At 53.9% G+C, this 14,263-nt stretch overlaps 1 protein-coding gene across 2 annotated transcripts in view; it reads left to right on the forward strand.

The window, feature by feature from the left end:
* The first annotated feature begins 2,838 nt into the window (after window positions 1-2,838).
* PTP4A3 (protein tyrosine phosphatase 4A3) overlaps window positions 2,839-14,263 on the forward strand; it is a 36,485-nt gene continuing 25,060 nt past the window's right edge. Inside the window, exon 1 of one of the 2 annotated variants that reach the window (XM_005016693.6) lies at window positions 2,839-3,042. The gene's annotated coding sequence lies outside the window, so the exon portion shown is untranslated. Of the gene's footprint in view, window positions 3,043-5,221; window positions 5,379-14,263 lie in introns of those variants that run through there. The other variant, XM_072034262.1, reaches the window with a different exon arrangement.

The following is a 14,263-nucleotide window of genomic DNA, read 5'->3' on the forward strand; positions in this document are numbered from 1 at the left end:
GCACGTAGCATCACCAGGACAGCCACTAACTCATAAAAGTCAAATGGTTTTCTGTTACTGCTACTCAGCGATGATCCCTATGCGGCCTCCCCCATCTCTCGTCCATGCAAATACAGCCTCATAGGGTCTGGGCCCAGCTCTTTCTGGTCTTTGTCAGCTATTAATACTCGGGGAAGCCGTGAAGTATGCAAGCAAGGTTTTGATGAGTGTGGGAACAAGAAAGGCGATACCACGTTTGAGTGAACTTCAGTTTCGCTCCCGTGCTGAATGCAACTCAATTAGTCAGTGCCTTCAAGTGAAGCCCAAGTGTTGGCCCAGCTATTAAGAGACTCTTCAGGAAGAGGTAAATGCTCTATTTTCAGCCTCTCCTGGAGGAAAAGCTAACTTAATTAAAAAAATAATAATGTGAATCAGAACTTTTGCTTTTTTTTTTTTCCCTAAACTTTCTCAGTTCTCCCAGAAAGAAGTATTTACTAGTCACTGCCCAGCAGCTTCCAGGAGCTCTGCAAGCTGGAAAAAGCCAGGCTGCAGGTGAACGTGACGTCTGTCAGGAATGCTAACCAGAAACCTCATCCAGCTGTCGAAATCCCAGAGGAACACGATGTGGTAACTGCTCCACCAAAGGAGCTGAAAACTACCTGCTCTACTCGGTGGAGGACTCATTCAGTTTAAATAATTAGTGGATGGGAAGAAGGAGTATCTGTGTTGAAACAATAACACCGACATACCAGGAATCCATGTTTCACTTCCTACCCCGGTGGAGTGGTTCCTCCTTTAGCCTTCCCAAACAGGAATTATGATTTTTCTGCTCCTTTCCTCCAGCAGCCACGAGAAATATTCTCTGCAGGTAGCAAAAAGGAGAGTAATTTTTTCCATCAGTTCGGTGTTACAGCGTCCTGGCTCAAAGAAAGCTGCATTTGGCTGAAATGGAAGTGACAGAAGGGGTAGGAAAGGACCATGGAAAAAAAATAAAAGAATATTACAGAAACTCAGACAAAGCAGGTGTATAGCTGCTGGCCCCTGGGATTAGTACCCACACAGAGGTTACAATCCTTCCACCTCGCTTTTCAGTGCCTTACCCTGAAAACCATGCTCAAGGATGCTACCACGCACAGGATATTGTCGATATTTGTGCTGCAAATCCATTCAAACTCAGGAAATTACAGCTAACATGAAGCCTATGTGATCCTCTTAAGGCAGTGACCTGATTGTGGAAACATTTCTCTCTGCCTGTTTTTTTCTAAAATATTATTGAGAACAAGGCAGGGTTTGGCTGAAGATGGACTCAGGCTCGCCAGGAGACCTGAAGGTGTTCCTCCGATCAATTTTTTGTATTCACACACAGTAAAGGATACAGAAAAACAAATACATTCCCACAGAGCCTAAAGCAGTTCCCCATCACACCTGGGAAACCCCAGGGAAGGAACAAGGGTTGTGCTGCTTCAGCCAGAAAGGATTTCACCAAAAACACCCAACCAAGTAAAGCAGCTGCAAAGTTGCTTTTCTTTTTGCTGTTTTTTGGGACGGTTGGGGTGTTTTTTTTTTTGTGGTTTTGTTCTTTTTTTTCTTCAGTTTTCAGTTCTTTGCTTTGAAAGAAAGCATTTGCAAGTGGGTTTCTCAGTCAGTCCTACATCAGCAGCCCCAGCAGCCTCTGGAGCTTTTGCTAAGCTCTGCCAGAATGATTTTAGCACCCCAAAAAGACATGCTCTAAGTATTTCATTTAAAAAAATGACGTGAATAGCAGATCATTTTCTTGCTTAGAAAGCACAGAGGGGAATCAAAGAGCAAAACCTAAATGTTGGCAGCAAAGGAAGTCACGGTTTTGTTTCTGTTTTCTGCAGGGCTCCACTGCAAGGTGTGAGTTTGCTGCTGTCTCATCGAGGTTAGGCTGATGCTGTAGATGCTTTTCCTCTCCCTGTAGAGGAAAAAGCAGGATTTTGGCATGCCGGTGGATGGCCCTTTTATCCAGCTGCCTGTTTTATTGCTTACGAGGACTGAACATCTCTAACATCCTCTGAAATTCACCAATAGAGTGATAGATTTAGCAAAAGCTCAATTTTCTCTACTTATCCAGATACAAAGACTCATTACATTAAGATTGGTAAAACTGACTTTTCTTTACTAATTCTCTGAGTGTGTGTTGTTTTAATAAATTCGGAATCCTTTTTTTCATCTCTTTTTTTTTTTTTCATATGGAAGCACTGAGCATCAAACATCTGCAGGTTTTGGGGGAGGAGGAGGAGTGGAGGCTGTGGCCTCCTGTCCCTTTGAACACGGTGGGTTCTCAGAAGTGCCAAGCCTTGTAAGATGGTTCTGGATGCAGATTTAGTGCCTTTGAGGGACTTTTTTCCCCTTGGGGAAAACACAGCCTTGAATTGGAAGCATATTGGAGGCTCTCCCAATATCCACCTCCAGCTCCTATTTGTGCACGATGCCTTTTGAACCCCCAAAAAGCCACACAACACCACTCCTTCAACGCTTGTGACGCCCTCAGCGTCTCCACAATGAGCCTTGCTGGGAGGAGCCCGCGAGAAATCATAAATAAATGGGTAAAAAAGATAAAAAAGGGGGAAAAAGGGGGAAAAAGGGGGAAAGGGGGGGGAAAAAAGGGCAAAAAGAGGCCAGCAGCCCTCCCTCCCTCACTGCCTCCCTCCCTCCCTCTCCTCAGCTGGCCCCGCCCACCCCCTCATAACCCCGCCCACCCCTTGACCACGCCCCTCCCTCTAAGCCACGCCCCCTCCCTCCTCGCCCCTTCCCATCCCCGTTGGCTCCCCGCCGCCGGCGCCACGTGACGAGGGAGGGGCGTGGCCCGAGCCGCGGGGCGGGGGGCGTGGCCAAGCGGGAGGGGGCGTGGCCAAAGCGGCGGCGGCGGCGCGCGCGCGGGACGGGAGCGGAGCGGCGGCGGCGGCGGCCTCGGGACCGGCAGCGGCACCGGGAGCGGGTCCGGGACCGGCGGGGGCCGCATGTGCGGGAGGGGGGCGGCGAGGACGGCTTGGGGCCGAGCCGGGAGGAGCTGCCGGAACCGCCGGAACCGGCGAGCAGGTCGGTAACGGGAGAACCGAGCGGCGGGGAGGGAGATTAAAGGGGTTTTGGGGGGGGAAATGGGGTTAAAAGGGGGGAAATGGGGTTAAAAAAGAGGGAAATGGGGTGAAAAAAGAGGGAAATGGGTGCGGGGGGAGACACGGGGTGGGTCCACGCGTGGGAGAGGCTGTGGGTGCGGTGAGAGCCGGGAGGGGGCGGTGGGAAGGGGGGGGCACGGTGAGGGGGTCCCGGAAATTTTTTGGGGGGGCAATTAGGGTTGCAGGGTGCAATTAGGGTTGCAGGGTGCAATAAGGTTTGTGCGGTGCTCAGAGCCTTGCACAGAAGGGCGAGCAACGTTGCATGGTGCATGCCTTGCACGCTGTGGCTATCTTTGCTATTTCTGGTCGGATTCTATAGTTTTTTTGGGGTCAGATCATCGATAATAGGGTGCTGTGAAATGCTGGTGGGTGTTTGTAAGGCTGAGGGCTTTGCACACCCGCCAGCATCCGGCACGGGTACCTGGATACACCCCGGAGCTGCTTCTTGTGTCGTCAGTAGGCTTCAGAGTTAACAGCCCGGGTGCTGGCTGTGCCAGCAGCCAAATCCCTGGCCCGGGGGGACGTCAGATCCCAGCAGGGACCGTCACACGTGGCATCGGGGTCAGGTGGAGGAAGCGACTTTTACCCTTTGGGGAATGCCCTGCGCTCCCCCCGGGGGAGCAATCCTCGTGCTCCCTCGCCCGAGACCCAAAATAGCCGTGTCACCGGAGCCCCGCGAGCTTTTCGTCCCCGATGGCAAAAGGCGAAACCTTTCGGGGAATAACACCATGCTTAAAGGTTGGGAGGGGACCTCTGGAGGTCGGCTTCCTCCACCCTCCTTTCTCGATCACCGATTTAATTTCATTTTTTGCGTGCGCCTCGATGACTGCGAATCACCAGAAGCATCCTCTGCAAAGTGCATTTCTTTGCTTCATGCCTGCAAAGACAGCCAAAAAAGCCGCGTTTAGGCCCGTTTCCAGCTTAATCATCCCTTGCGAAGGGTGGAAATCGGTGCCTTGAAACCCAGCGGCGCTCGGTATTAAAATAGCCGGCAGTAAACACGGGCTCCTATCGATAACCTTAATGACGGGTTGGGTTTCGTCTTAAATAGATGCGCGTTGCCACGCCGTAGGGAAGTGCAGGTTTAGCATCCAGACGGGGCGTAGCATGTTGTTGTAGTGTCAGTGGGGAAAAAAAAATATGGGGTGTTATCTCTGATGTGTTGTTGGGGAAGAAAATGGCAAATTTTGGGGTTGGGAGTATGGGACTTGTTTCTGGGCACCACGTGGGTGTTGGGTTGGCCCAGCTTTGGAGGTGCAGCATCCCCGTTTGCATCTTAGAAAGGGTTGGTTGGGGTGAGCAAGTCTTAATACTCTGCAAAAACCTACACAGATGTTTTTTTGGGGGTTCTTTTCCCTCTGATTTTATCCCAAAACCGATGGAGGCGAGCAGCGCCCGCCGCTCCGTTACGGGCTCGGTTTTACCCGTTTACGCCACTTGGCGAACACGAGAAGGGCCCGGATTCCTGTGGCAAGGAGCCCTTAAAATTTCAACAGCTCTACCTATAAATATAGGCAGCGTGAAAGGCAATCCGCCTTCAAAAACAAAAAAAAAAATAAAAAAGAAAAAGAAAATAAATAAATAAAGGCCCCACGCTCTTTTTTTAGTCCAACCGTATCTGCCCGACTTGAGCGCAATGCAGCGCGTCTCCGGCCGGGAGCCTTCAATGCCTCTTGCTGATTTCTGTACGGGTAAAAATGGGTGTAAAGGTGGTGTTTTAGGGTGAAACGCAGCGGGATGTGATGGCAGGAGGATTGCAGTGGGGTGTTTTTTGGGATGGTGGAGCTGCGGTGCCGTGGGGCGGCGCGCGTGGAGCCCGGAGCATCCCTTTGGGTGCGAGATGGTGCCTGGGGTGCGAATTGAAAAAAATCATAAAAAATAAAGAAGCATGGCTGGGGAAATCCCCTTCGGCGAGGCGTCCCCGGTGAGGAGCTGTGGGTCACCTTGCGGGGCCAAAGCTTGGGGTGGGGGAAACCGGGTGCTGGCGGCGCGGGGAAGCGCTGCGTGTGCACTTCGCCCCGGCGCGGAGCAGACAGGCTCCGCACGTGACCGTCTGCATTTCAGCTGATCTCTGGACCACTCTGCCAACAGGCTCTTCTCGCAGCTCGGCGGCCGTGATAGCGCTTCTTTTTTTCCCCCTTCTTCCCCTCCCCTTCCTTCTTTCTCCGTCCTCCGCCTGCTTTCCGAGCCCAAGGCTGCGACAGGGGGGGAGCCCGGCTGCAGCTGCGCGGGGTCCGCATCCAAATGGTTTCCTGGAAGGCGAGTTTTTGTGTGTTTTTTTTTATCTAAAAACGATCCTTTTCCCTTCGTCTCTGCTGGTTGCGTCTCGGTTTTCCTTCCTCGTGGCACGGGCGGATCAGAGGAAGGCTGTGGGGACCAGGGGTGGGGGAAGGAGGGATCGAAGGGGGGGGTTTTATGCCCTCGCGGATCTCCCCGCTGCGGTATCGTGCCCGATCGATGGCAGCTCCGTCCCCTGTCATCTCTGCGATAGTTCCCGGCGATTTCCTCTTGACGTCAGTGCAGTTAATCAGACAGGGAACATGGGAGCTGGCAGCGCCGCTGCCTCTGAGCGCCTCGCAAAGCCTTTGGGGGGGGGGACACCGGGCGCCCACACGGGATTGTGCTGGGGGGGATGGCATCGAGGCAGCCTTTCAACCCGGGGAGAGCTGGCTGCGGAGCCAAAGCAGTGTTCTTCACCCTTAACAATCCTCCCTGCATCTGTTTTTTTTTTTTTCTCTTTTAAAAAATATTATTATTATTTTTCCTGCTAATAATAAGGGAAGCAGCGCAATCCCCTACACCTGCTGCATTGCCGGAGGCAAGGACCCGAGAGCCCTCCGTGATTTTTAAGCAGCCTCCATCTCCCTACCCGGACCTTTTTCTCCTTATTTTTATTTATTTTTATACCCCTAAGCATTACGTGAAGACACCCGATGGCTTTTTTTTTTTTTTTATGGCTGGGCTCCCAACGCGGGTGGCGATACCCGCGGAGCCAGCGCCACCCCCAGCACCCTGCGGGAGCCCCTCACGTGGCGCTGCTTAATTACAGACTTAACGAAGCATCTCCCTATTTCCACCGAGACCTAAAAACGTTCCCTCCTGGCCAAGGGTTTTACAGGGGAGGCCGAGCTGGGCAAGAAAACGCTTCCCGGCGGCACCCTTGGGAGCCGCGCACCGAAATGGGAACGCCCGCGTCCCTCCAGCCCTGCCCTCCCTGCCGAGCCCTTTCCTTCCCTATCCGACCTGCCACTCAAAGCCTCTCCTCGCCGCTGTGTTTTTCCACAGTCGGCTGCCCGAGCGTGACAGGGGCGAGAAGAAAAGCAGAACGGGGCCGGGGACGCAGCCACACAGGTGGGCTGCGGTTGGGTCCCCCCCATCCTACACCCTCGAGGGTGTTTGGCGCCCCATCCCACCTGCCTGCGCCTCTCCCATAGGGCTCCTGCTCCTCCAGGTAGCCTAAGCAGAGCAGCCGAGATGCCCCGAGATAGGTGAGGAGAGGAGAACATCCCCATAACCCTACTGGGGCAATGGGGAGAGTGATGGGGCTACGGGGTTTTGCTTTAGGAACGGCCCCAACCCCTTGGTGGCATCTCCCAGGGCTTCCAGGCTCCAGGCAGGACCTGTCACCAGCTCAGGCTCAGGACCCCCCCTCAGGGCCTATTTTATTTTATTTTATTTTATTTTATTTTATTTTATTTTCATTCAGGATGTTTTCTAGCAAATCGCTGGAGAAGCACTCAGGAACTTTTGGGGTTCACGGCGCATGCGGAGCAGACCTGGCCCCAGCCTCTTGGCTTTGGGTTTTTGGGGTCACAGCCCCCAAGCCCCACTCCTGCTCCAGGCGAGCAACGTAGCTGGGTGCATTTTTCATCTCTCATTGACATATGGGCTTAAAAAACCCCATAGTGTCCGAGCTAAGCAGGGTAACACTTCATAGCTGGGCGCAGGAGTTAATTTTCCTTGCCTCTGCCGTGCCCTACAGCTTTTTTTTTCCCATGCAGCAGGACCGCAGGGAAATGGGGGCGCGAGTCCGGGCGATCCCAGTGTCCACCCAGGGGCCCCCTCCGTGTGAACGGGGTCAGCAGCTGGGAAATGGCAGAGCGGAGTGGTAATTCCCAGCTGCCACGAAAGCGGCTCTCAAATCAAATTCCCTCCGAGGAGCAATTCCAAGTATTTGAGGGTTTGAACTTTTCCGGGGAGGACTTTGGGAGCTGCCGGCTGCCGCGCTGCACCCTTGGCACCGCGAAGAAGAGACCCGGGGGAATGGGTTTCATTATCCCAGCCTCTAAAAGATTTGTTTGGTTGGTTTTTTTTAATGTATAAATCATTATTTTTATTCGTTAGCTGCGTGCCCGCTGCGACGACCCAGGAACGGAGCCCTGCTGGAAGCAAAGCTTGCCCTAAACCCCAGAAGGGTTGCAGGAGATGCCCGTGGGGCTCGGTGGCCCTCGTGGTGCCACCCTACCTGTCCCCACACGTCCCCAAGAGCTGGGTGCCCCTTGCCATGCATTCCTCGGCCGGCACTGCTTGGTAACTGTGGGCACAACAGAAAAACAAACCTCGCAGCGAGCTTCGCTCTCCCAGAGCCCCTGAAGCTCGCTTTAAAAAAAAAAAAAAAAGACTTTGGAGCGATGTGGTCTTTTTTTTTTTTTTTTCTCATGCTCATGAAAATTCTCATACCAAAGCTGTAACCTCCGCTGCCCCCGCTTTCGTTGGGTTTTTAAGGTGGCTTTTTGGGGGCGTCGGAGGGGAGGTTTATCCAGCCCCGCTCCCCAGCCTCTTTTTGCTCACGAAGAAGGCAAAAAAAAGAAGGGTTTTGGTCAAAAAATGACCAACAAAGTGCAGCTGGGGACAGGCTGGGTACCCCAAAACAGGGATAATGTGCAAATGCAGCTGGGTTGGAAGTAGCCCCCATAGTATAGGGATCCCCAAAGGGATGCTGGTAGCAGGGCCGTATCCAGACTCACACCTCTGCTTCCCCACCACCCCTCTTTGAGCTGGGGATGAACCAAGCCAATTTGGGGCAAAAACCCCGCTAAAAAACCCATTTGCAGCAGGGTTTTCCTCCCCATACCCCCTTCATCTCAAGATTTTCTCGGCTCCTTTTAGGTTCCTTTCCCATCCTTCCGCCAAGCCGTCTGTCAGCCTGGCCCTGTTGGAATAATCCTCAACTCCTCTTTTTCATTTCTTATTCTTAGTTCTCCACGGGGAGGTGGGAGAAACTCATCTCCTAAGGCAGGGAAGTGGCAGAGACCTGCGAGTCCCAGGGGGAGCTTTGGCACGGATGGGAGCAACCCCTGTGCTCTCAACCGGCTCCGGACTCCCAGCCCCAAGTGGCATCCCTCAGACCACACACTTTGCTCTCTTTTTTTTTTTTTCTCTCCCTCCCGACCTAATCCCTCCAACCCCTTAGGCTTTTTTTTTTTTGTTGTTGTTGCTGCTGCTCCTCTCCGAATTCCTTCTCATTCGCAGGCTCGCTGCCAGCCTACCACACGCTATAAAAAGGGGACTTGTTCTCCAGGCTCCCCTCCGGTACAGAACATTTACACAAATAGCCCCACGACGAGGTCCCGTTCCCCCTGCTAGCGCTGGGAGGGTGCCTGGGGAGCGGGGCTGCCCTCTTAAGAGAAGCCAAGAAGTCGAATTTCCCGGAGCCTGAAGCCCAGGCAGCGTTTAAGCTCCCCTCCTCCTCCCGTCAGCTGGAAAAACAGAGCTGTGCCTTTATTTTATTTCATTTGATTTTGTCCCTCTCGATCCCGGTGGAGGTGCGCTTTGCATCCCCTCGGGCAGGTGCGGCCACGGGGCAGGATTTGGGCACGACCACAACGTTTTGAGCCCCGGCAAATCCTCCGGGAAAGGAGCTGCAGAGCCCTAGGTCTAAAAAAAACACCCCAATGCTTGTGTTTCCAATATGGTTGGGACGGGCTGGAGGGTTCATCCCTGCAGTGGGGATGGACTGGGTGACTTGTGTTTGCTCCCCCAGCTTCATCCCCCCTTTTTTTTCCACCCCATTTTGCCACCCATTTTCTGTTTTCTGGATGCTCTGTGTTCATTTGTAGGGATGCTGAGATGCTTGCCATGCTTTGGACCACGCAGAGCTCTCACCGAGCTTCTCCTTCCTCCAAATTTCCCCGTTACACCACCCAGACCTGCAGGAGGATGCCCCACGCCAGCTGCCAGCTCCCATTCGAAGCCCTCAGCTGCTTTCCTCAGCACTCTCCTCTTTTGCAATGCAAAAACCCTTTTTGGCAAAGGAGAGGGTTTTTTTTTTTTTTTCCTAAGGCAGCCTTTGGTAACGTCCTTCGTTCTCCCTGCAGCTCGCAGACATGGGTAGCGACATGACGGCTCGCTCCCGGCCGTGCTAATCTCGTGCTAATTTCTCCCCTGCTCCTGCGGGGCTGAGCCAGGTGCTTTCCTCCAAGCCGAATTGATTTATGGCATTTAACTTCATCGGAGCAAAACGCACACAGCTCCCTAGCACGGGTCCCCTCTGGGTGCTTAGGGCCGTCCACGACTCGTTACGGTGTGATTAAAACCTTACCAAGCAGGCTTGAGGCTCCGTGCATGAGACCCTACAAAACTCAGCACGATTTGAGCCTGCTCCAATGTAGGATTTGCCCTCAGGGCTCTGCTTTCCCCCTGGGGGTGGTAAATCCCCCCCTGGGGATGGTAAATCCCCGTTTTGTCATCTTATTTCCCCAGCTTTTTCTTTTTGCTGCCACGTTCACCGGCTCTGCTGTGGGTTTTCTTGGCCGGTGGGTGCGTTTTTGCACTTTTTTTTGGAGGCCGTGCGCTCATTCCTGGGGAGGCTGAACTTCTCCTTCTGGTTTGGACCCTCTCCTTGGCTGGTGGGGCTCGGTTCCTCCCCTTCCTGCCTGGAAATCTTCTCCAGGTGCCCAACCTCTCCATCCTCCTGACCACCAGCCAGCTCCCTTATTTTCCCCAAGCTTTCCTTTACTTAAAAGTGTTGATTTCTACGTGTTTTTTTTGGTGTGTTTTTTTTTTTTTTTCATCCTGCTAAACCTAAACTGCATCAGCCTTTGTCTGTTTGAGGCAGGGTTTTATGGTCATTGCAGCATCCGTCTGTAGGGCCGTGCCCTTGTTAAACCGCGCGTAAATTGGCATCGCCGCGGAGGAGCTGGGCTCTGCGGTTCTTAGCAGGATTATTCTTGGCTCTCCATTTCACCAGCGAAGCTGCTCTGCTGGTGTAACAGTTCCCAGCCTCGCTCCTCTCCGATTTCAGGTGCCAACCTGGCACTGAGCAAATTCCTGGGAGCAAACCAGAACCCCACAGCAAGTAGGTTTCCACCTGGAGCACCTCTTCTCTATTCTGCAGTGGTTTTAGCGCATCACATCAAGCATTAAACTCTCCAAATCCTCCCCGAGCAGCCCGCAGGCTCCTTTACAACCACAACTCCAGCCCGGATCTCCTGTTGTGCATCGCCTCCTGCGCTTTTTGCCATCGCTGGTCTTGGTGGTGCTGGTGGCGTCGTGTTTTCTCACTGCCTCCCTCGCCATCCAGCACTTCTTTTAGGTGCAGCTGGCCATTTGCTCCCTGTGGTTGCTCTTCCTCTTTCCTCTCTCCCCGTTTCCTTGATTTCTCGCTGCGTTTGAAGCCAGGGGTGGTCGGGGCGTGTTTTGCAACCCTTCCGCTCCCGTTATTCGTTTCTGAGAAGCCAAGGGGAAGGAACTGCAAGCAACAAAGAGCCCGAGCTTGGAGAGCCGGCTGTTTATTTGTCAAAGCGAGAAAAGTCGAAGAAGACGAGAGGAAATCCTCAGCAAAAATGTACCTCAATGAACTTCAGGCTTGGGCACATCAAACCTCAGAGGAGCAGAGCAGGAGCAGCAGGAATGGGGGGGACCTCCTCGTGATGTGACTTTAGGCAGAGGTGTTCCCACTGTAATTACTGCAAATAACACCTAGGTTTGTATTTTGCACCCCTGTCTGGCTTTTTTTTGCATCGTGCATCCCATCTTGGTGGCACCTCCTGCAGTGGGTTTGCCATAAGCCAGCCCCCAGGGGTGCAAATGGGGTTGAGGAGACTCGAGCCAGCCTTTAGATGCTTGGAGGAGGAGATAGGGGCTGCAGGATGGCTCAGATACCAAGGCAGAAGATGCTCCGAGGTCCAAAAAGGACGAAAATAAGATCCTTCAAGAGCCTTGAGGACCGCTTAAGATCTTCTCCCTTGGAAGCAGCAATTACCAGATGAAAGAAAATGTCTTCAAGCCGGCGACCAGACGTTTGGGAGCATCTGGTTTGCGTTTTGCCCGTGCGCTCGGGGCGGCGGGGAAGGCTGCTGGCTGTGTTTATAGCCGGGCAAGGCAGAGCGGCGTCCTTCGGGGAATACGGCCGGCGCTTATGAAACGCCCCAGACAGGAGCGATTTCCACATCCCATCCCAGAACCGTTTAGGTTTTCTCTTGCCTTTTCGTCCCTCCTCGCTCCCGAGGAGGCATCGGCGGCGTGTAATCGCCGCCGGCTGTAATGCAGCCAGACCGACCTCTTCCTGGCAGAGGCAAGCGCAACAGGAGCCAAGGGCTATTGCGTGCCCCAAATAAAATGATTCCAGCCCCAGGGCCTCACCCAAATGCAAGGCATCCAGGACCAGCTCGGTGCAGTTTGCTCAAACCCACAAGAGTTGCTTTGCTGGCAGCTGCCCCTAAATTCGTTGGTTTTTTTTTTCTTGGTTTTCCCCGCAAAGCCACCTGCCCGCTGGCCGCATCTCAAGGTGCACCTGCGGCTGCCAGGAGCAGCACATCTGGCTGCCGTTAGCGGGCTCTGTTTAGGGTTTTTTTTTTTTGCTAAAAAAAATTATTCATGGCTTTAATTGAAAGCAGAGGCACGCGGCTGCGCCCCGCTGGCCGGCGCGTGGCTTTGCTGGGCTTTGATGGAAGGATGGAGACTCCAGGTCCCCCAAGGAGCCGTCGTGGTGCATCCCACCGTGCTTCTCTTCCTGCTCCCAGCTGGGATTTGCACCGAAACCCAAAGGATTTAACTTCCTAGCCCTGAGCAAAGACAGCCCGAGGTGATGCAAATGCATGACCTGGCCCAAATCTCAGGAGGAGGTAAATATTGCGCCATGCAGAGCGGGCCGTATCCTTTGCCCCAGCTTGAGGGGCTTTGCTTTCTCTTCATCCTCCCAAGTGGTTTTGACGGGGAAAAATGCACCAGCAGCTGGGTTCAGCTCCGTGGACCACCCATTTGAAATTTTGGTGGTTCTCACCCAGCTGGGGAGCCTCTGCTGCTCTTATTCTGGTTCAAATCACCTCCGCTTTGTGCAGATCTCAAACCTGGGGACTCAAACTCAGCCCCCTTCGAAGCAGGAGGTTTGGGGAGGACATGCACAATGGGAAAGGCTTTCTCCTTGCCACCCAGTTTAATTACAAGTGTTGTGCTGTGGATCCCCATCCCGTCCTCGTGTGAGGCTGCCGGCGGGGAAGGAATTGGGTTTCACAACCCATCTTTCCAGGCTGCCACGAGATTACTGGAAGGAGAGGAATGTGCCGGAGAAAACGTCCCAGTTGCTGTTAAAAGGCACAGCTTTCTCTCCTCCTTTCCTCCCCGCGTCACCCTGGGGTGCCTTTGCCCTCCTGGCCTCCCCTTCCTGTGCAAATAATTGCAGGCGCGATAAGCGGGAGCCGTTTGGCTCTTGTGTCAAGGAGCTCGTTGCTTTTGCTTGCGGTGCTCCCGGGACAGAGCTCAGCCCCTTTATATCTGAACAATAAATCTCGGGGCTCTCCAGGACACACCCTTCGTGCGAGGCACTACTGCCTCTTAAATAATGGGCCTGCCAGATGCTTGCTCTGTCTGGGTGAAGAGCCAGCCAGTTGGAGCATCTGCAAATCATTTTCCAGGAGAGCCCAGACAGCGCGGGAGGCTCGCCCGAGTTCCTTTCATCCAGCCCTTTTGGATCCCCGCAAACATTTCTGGGCTGCTTGGAGCAGAAGCGTCTGCGCCAAGAGGAGCTGCTGGAGCCTTCTCCCCCGTGGGCTCGAGGTGAGGGACGTATCCTGCACATCCTGGGTGATGGCTTGAGAAATGCTTTGGAAAGTCTGAAATCCGTGCCAGGCAGAGGTTAATTCAGGCTGTTTTCTCGGATCCCTTCCTTACGTCCACCGATGCTTGGAAATACCGGGAGCACCAGATGCAGAGCTGAGGTCCTGCGTGTTGGTTGAGCTGGTCTGGCACTGGATCTGCTCCTCCTGGATGATGTGACGCTGAAAGGGCTGAAGGTGGGGAGAGCTTTCTCTGTTGTGCCCCATCGCTCTCATTTTGGGGCGCAGGGACCCCAGTAACATTTTTACCTCCAGCAAGAAGAAATCCTGCGAGTTCTCTGCAGGTCTCATTGCATCTGACACGGCGGGGGTGAGAGCTCCGTAGTGCACTTGCCCTGGTTTCTCTCCCAGGCTAATTACAAGCCTCTTGGACTCTCTCAGGCAGCTTTGGCAGGTGCTCTGCTTTTCTAGCTCCAGCGCCGGGGAGCCCCGGCCACAGCCGTAAAGTCTTTCCCCGGCTATTAGAAAGCGCCTTCCGCTGCTGGAAGCTGTGAAGTGAAAAGGACCTACACAAATAAACTTCCCGAGGGCAGGGAGTCAAAATATCCCTGGGCATGTTTGGTGGAAAAAAGGTTAGCCAGCCCCAAGCCTTGGACTCGCTGCTGGCCTGACCTTGTTGACAAAACGCGGGGTTATTAATTGGGGTTTTAGGCAAACGGCCCGAGGATATTCAGCAGGAGCCTGTCCATCACGGCGGCTGAGATCTCCCAGGGCAGCGCCGTGAGAGCAAATCTGGCCGTGCTCTTCACAGACCTCCACGGAGAGCTGAATGAAATCCCTCCAGGATGCCTTGGCTCGCCAAGCTCCCCCGAAAGCCAGGCGGCTGGTGCGTAACGCGCTCTGGACCTCGGGTGGAGAGGATGCTGCAGCACACCGTGCTGTCTCCTGCTCCCTCGCTGGTCCTGTTCCAGCCTCAGCTTTTGTCTCTGAAGGACATAATGTGTTTGGAGACACGCTTAGGGTCTGGCCCCGGCTCTGGGTTGGGGTTTTATTGCTGAGGATAAGGCGTGCAGGGGTCTCAGATTCGCGCAGTGGCCATGAGAGCATGGGGGTTCCCCAGTAGTGGAGCTGGGGCAGGAGCACAGGAGG

This window comes from Anas platyrhynchos, chromosome 2, assembly GCF_047663525.1.
Source record: "Anas platyrhynchos isolate ZD024472 breed Pekin duck chromosome 2, IASCAAS_PekinDuck_T2T, whole genome shotgun sequence".
Lineage (NCBI taxonomy): Eukaryota > Metazoa > Chordata > Aves > Anseriformes > Anatidae > Anas > Anas platyrhynchos.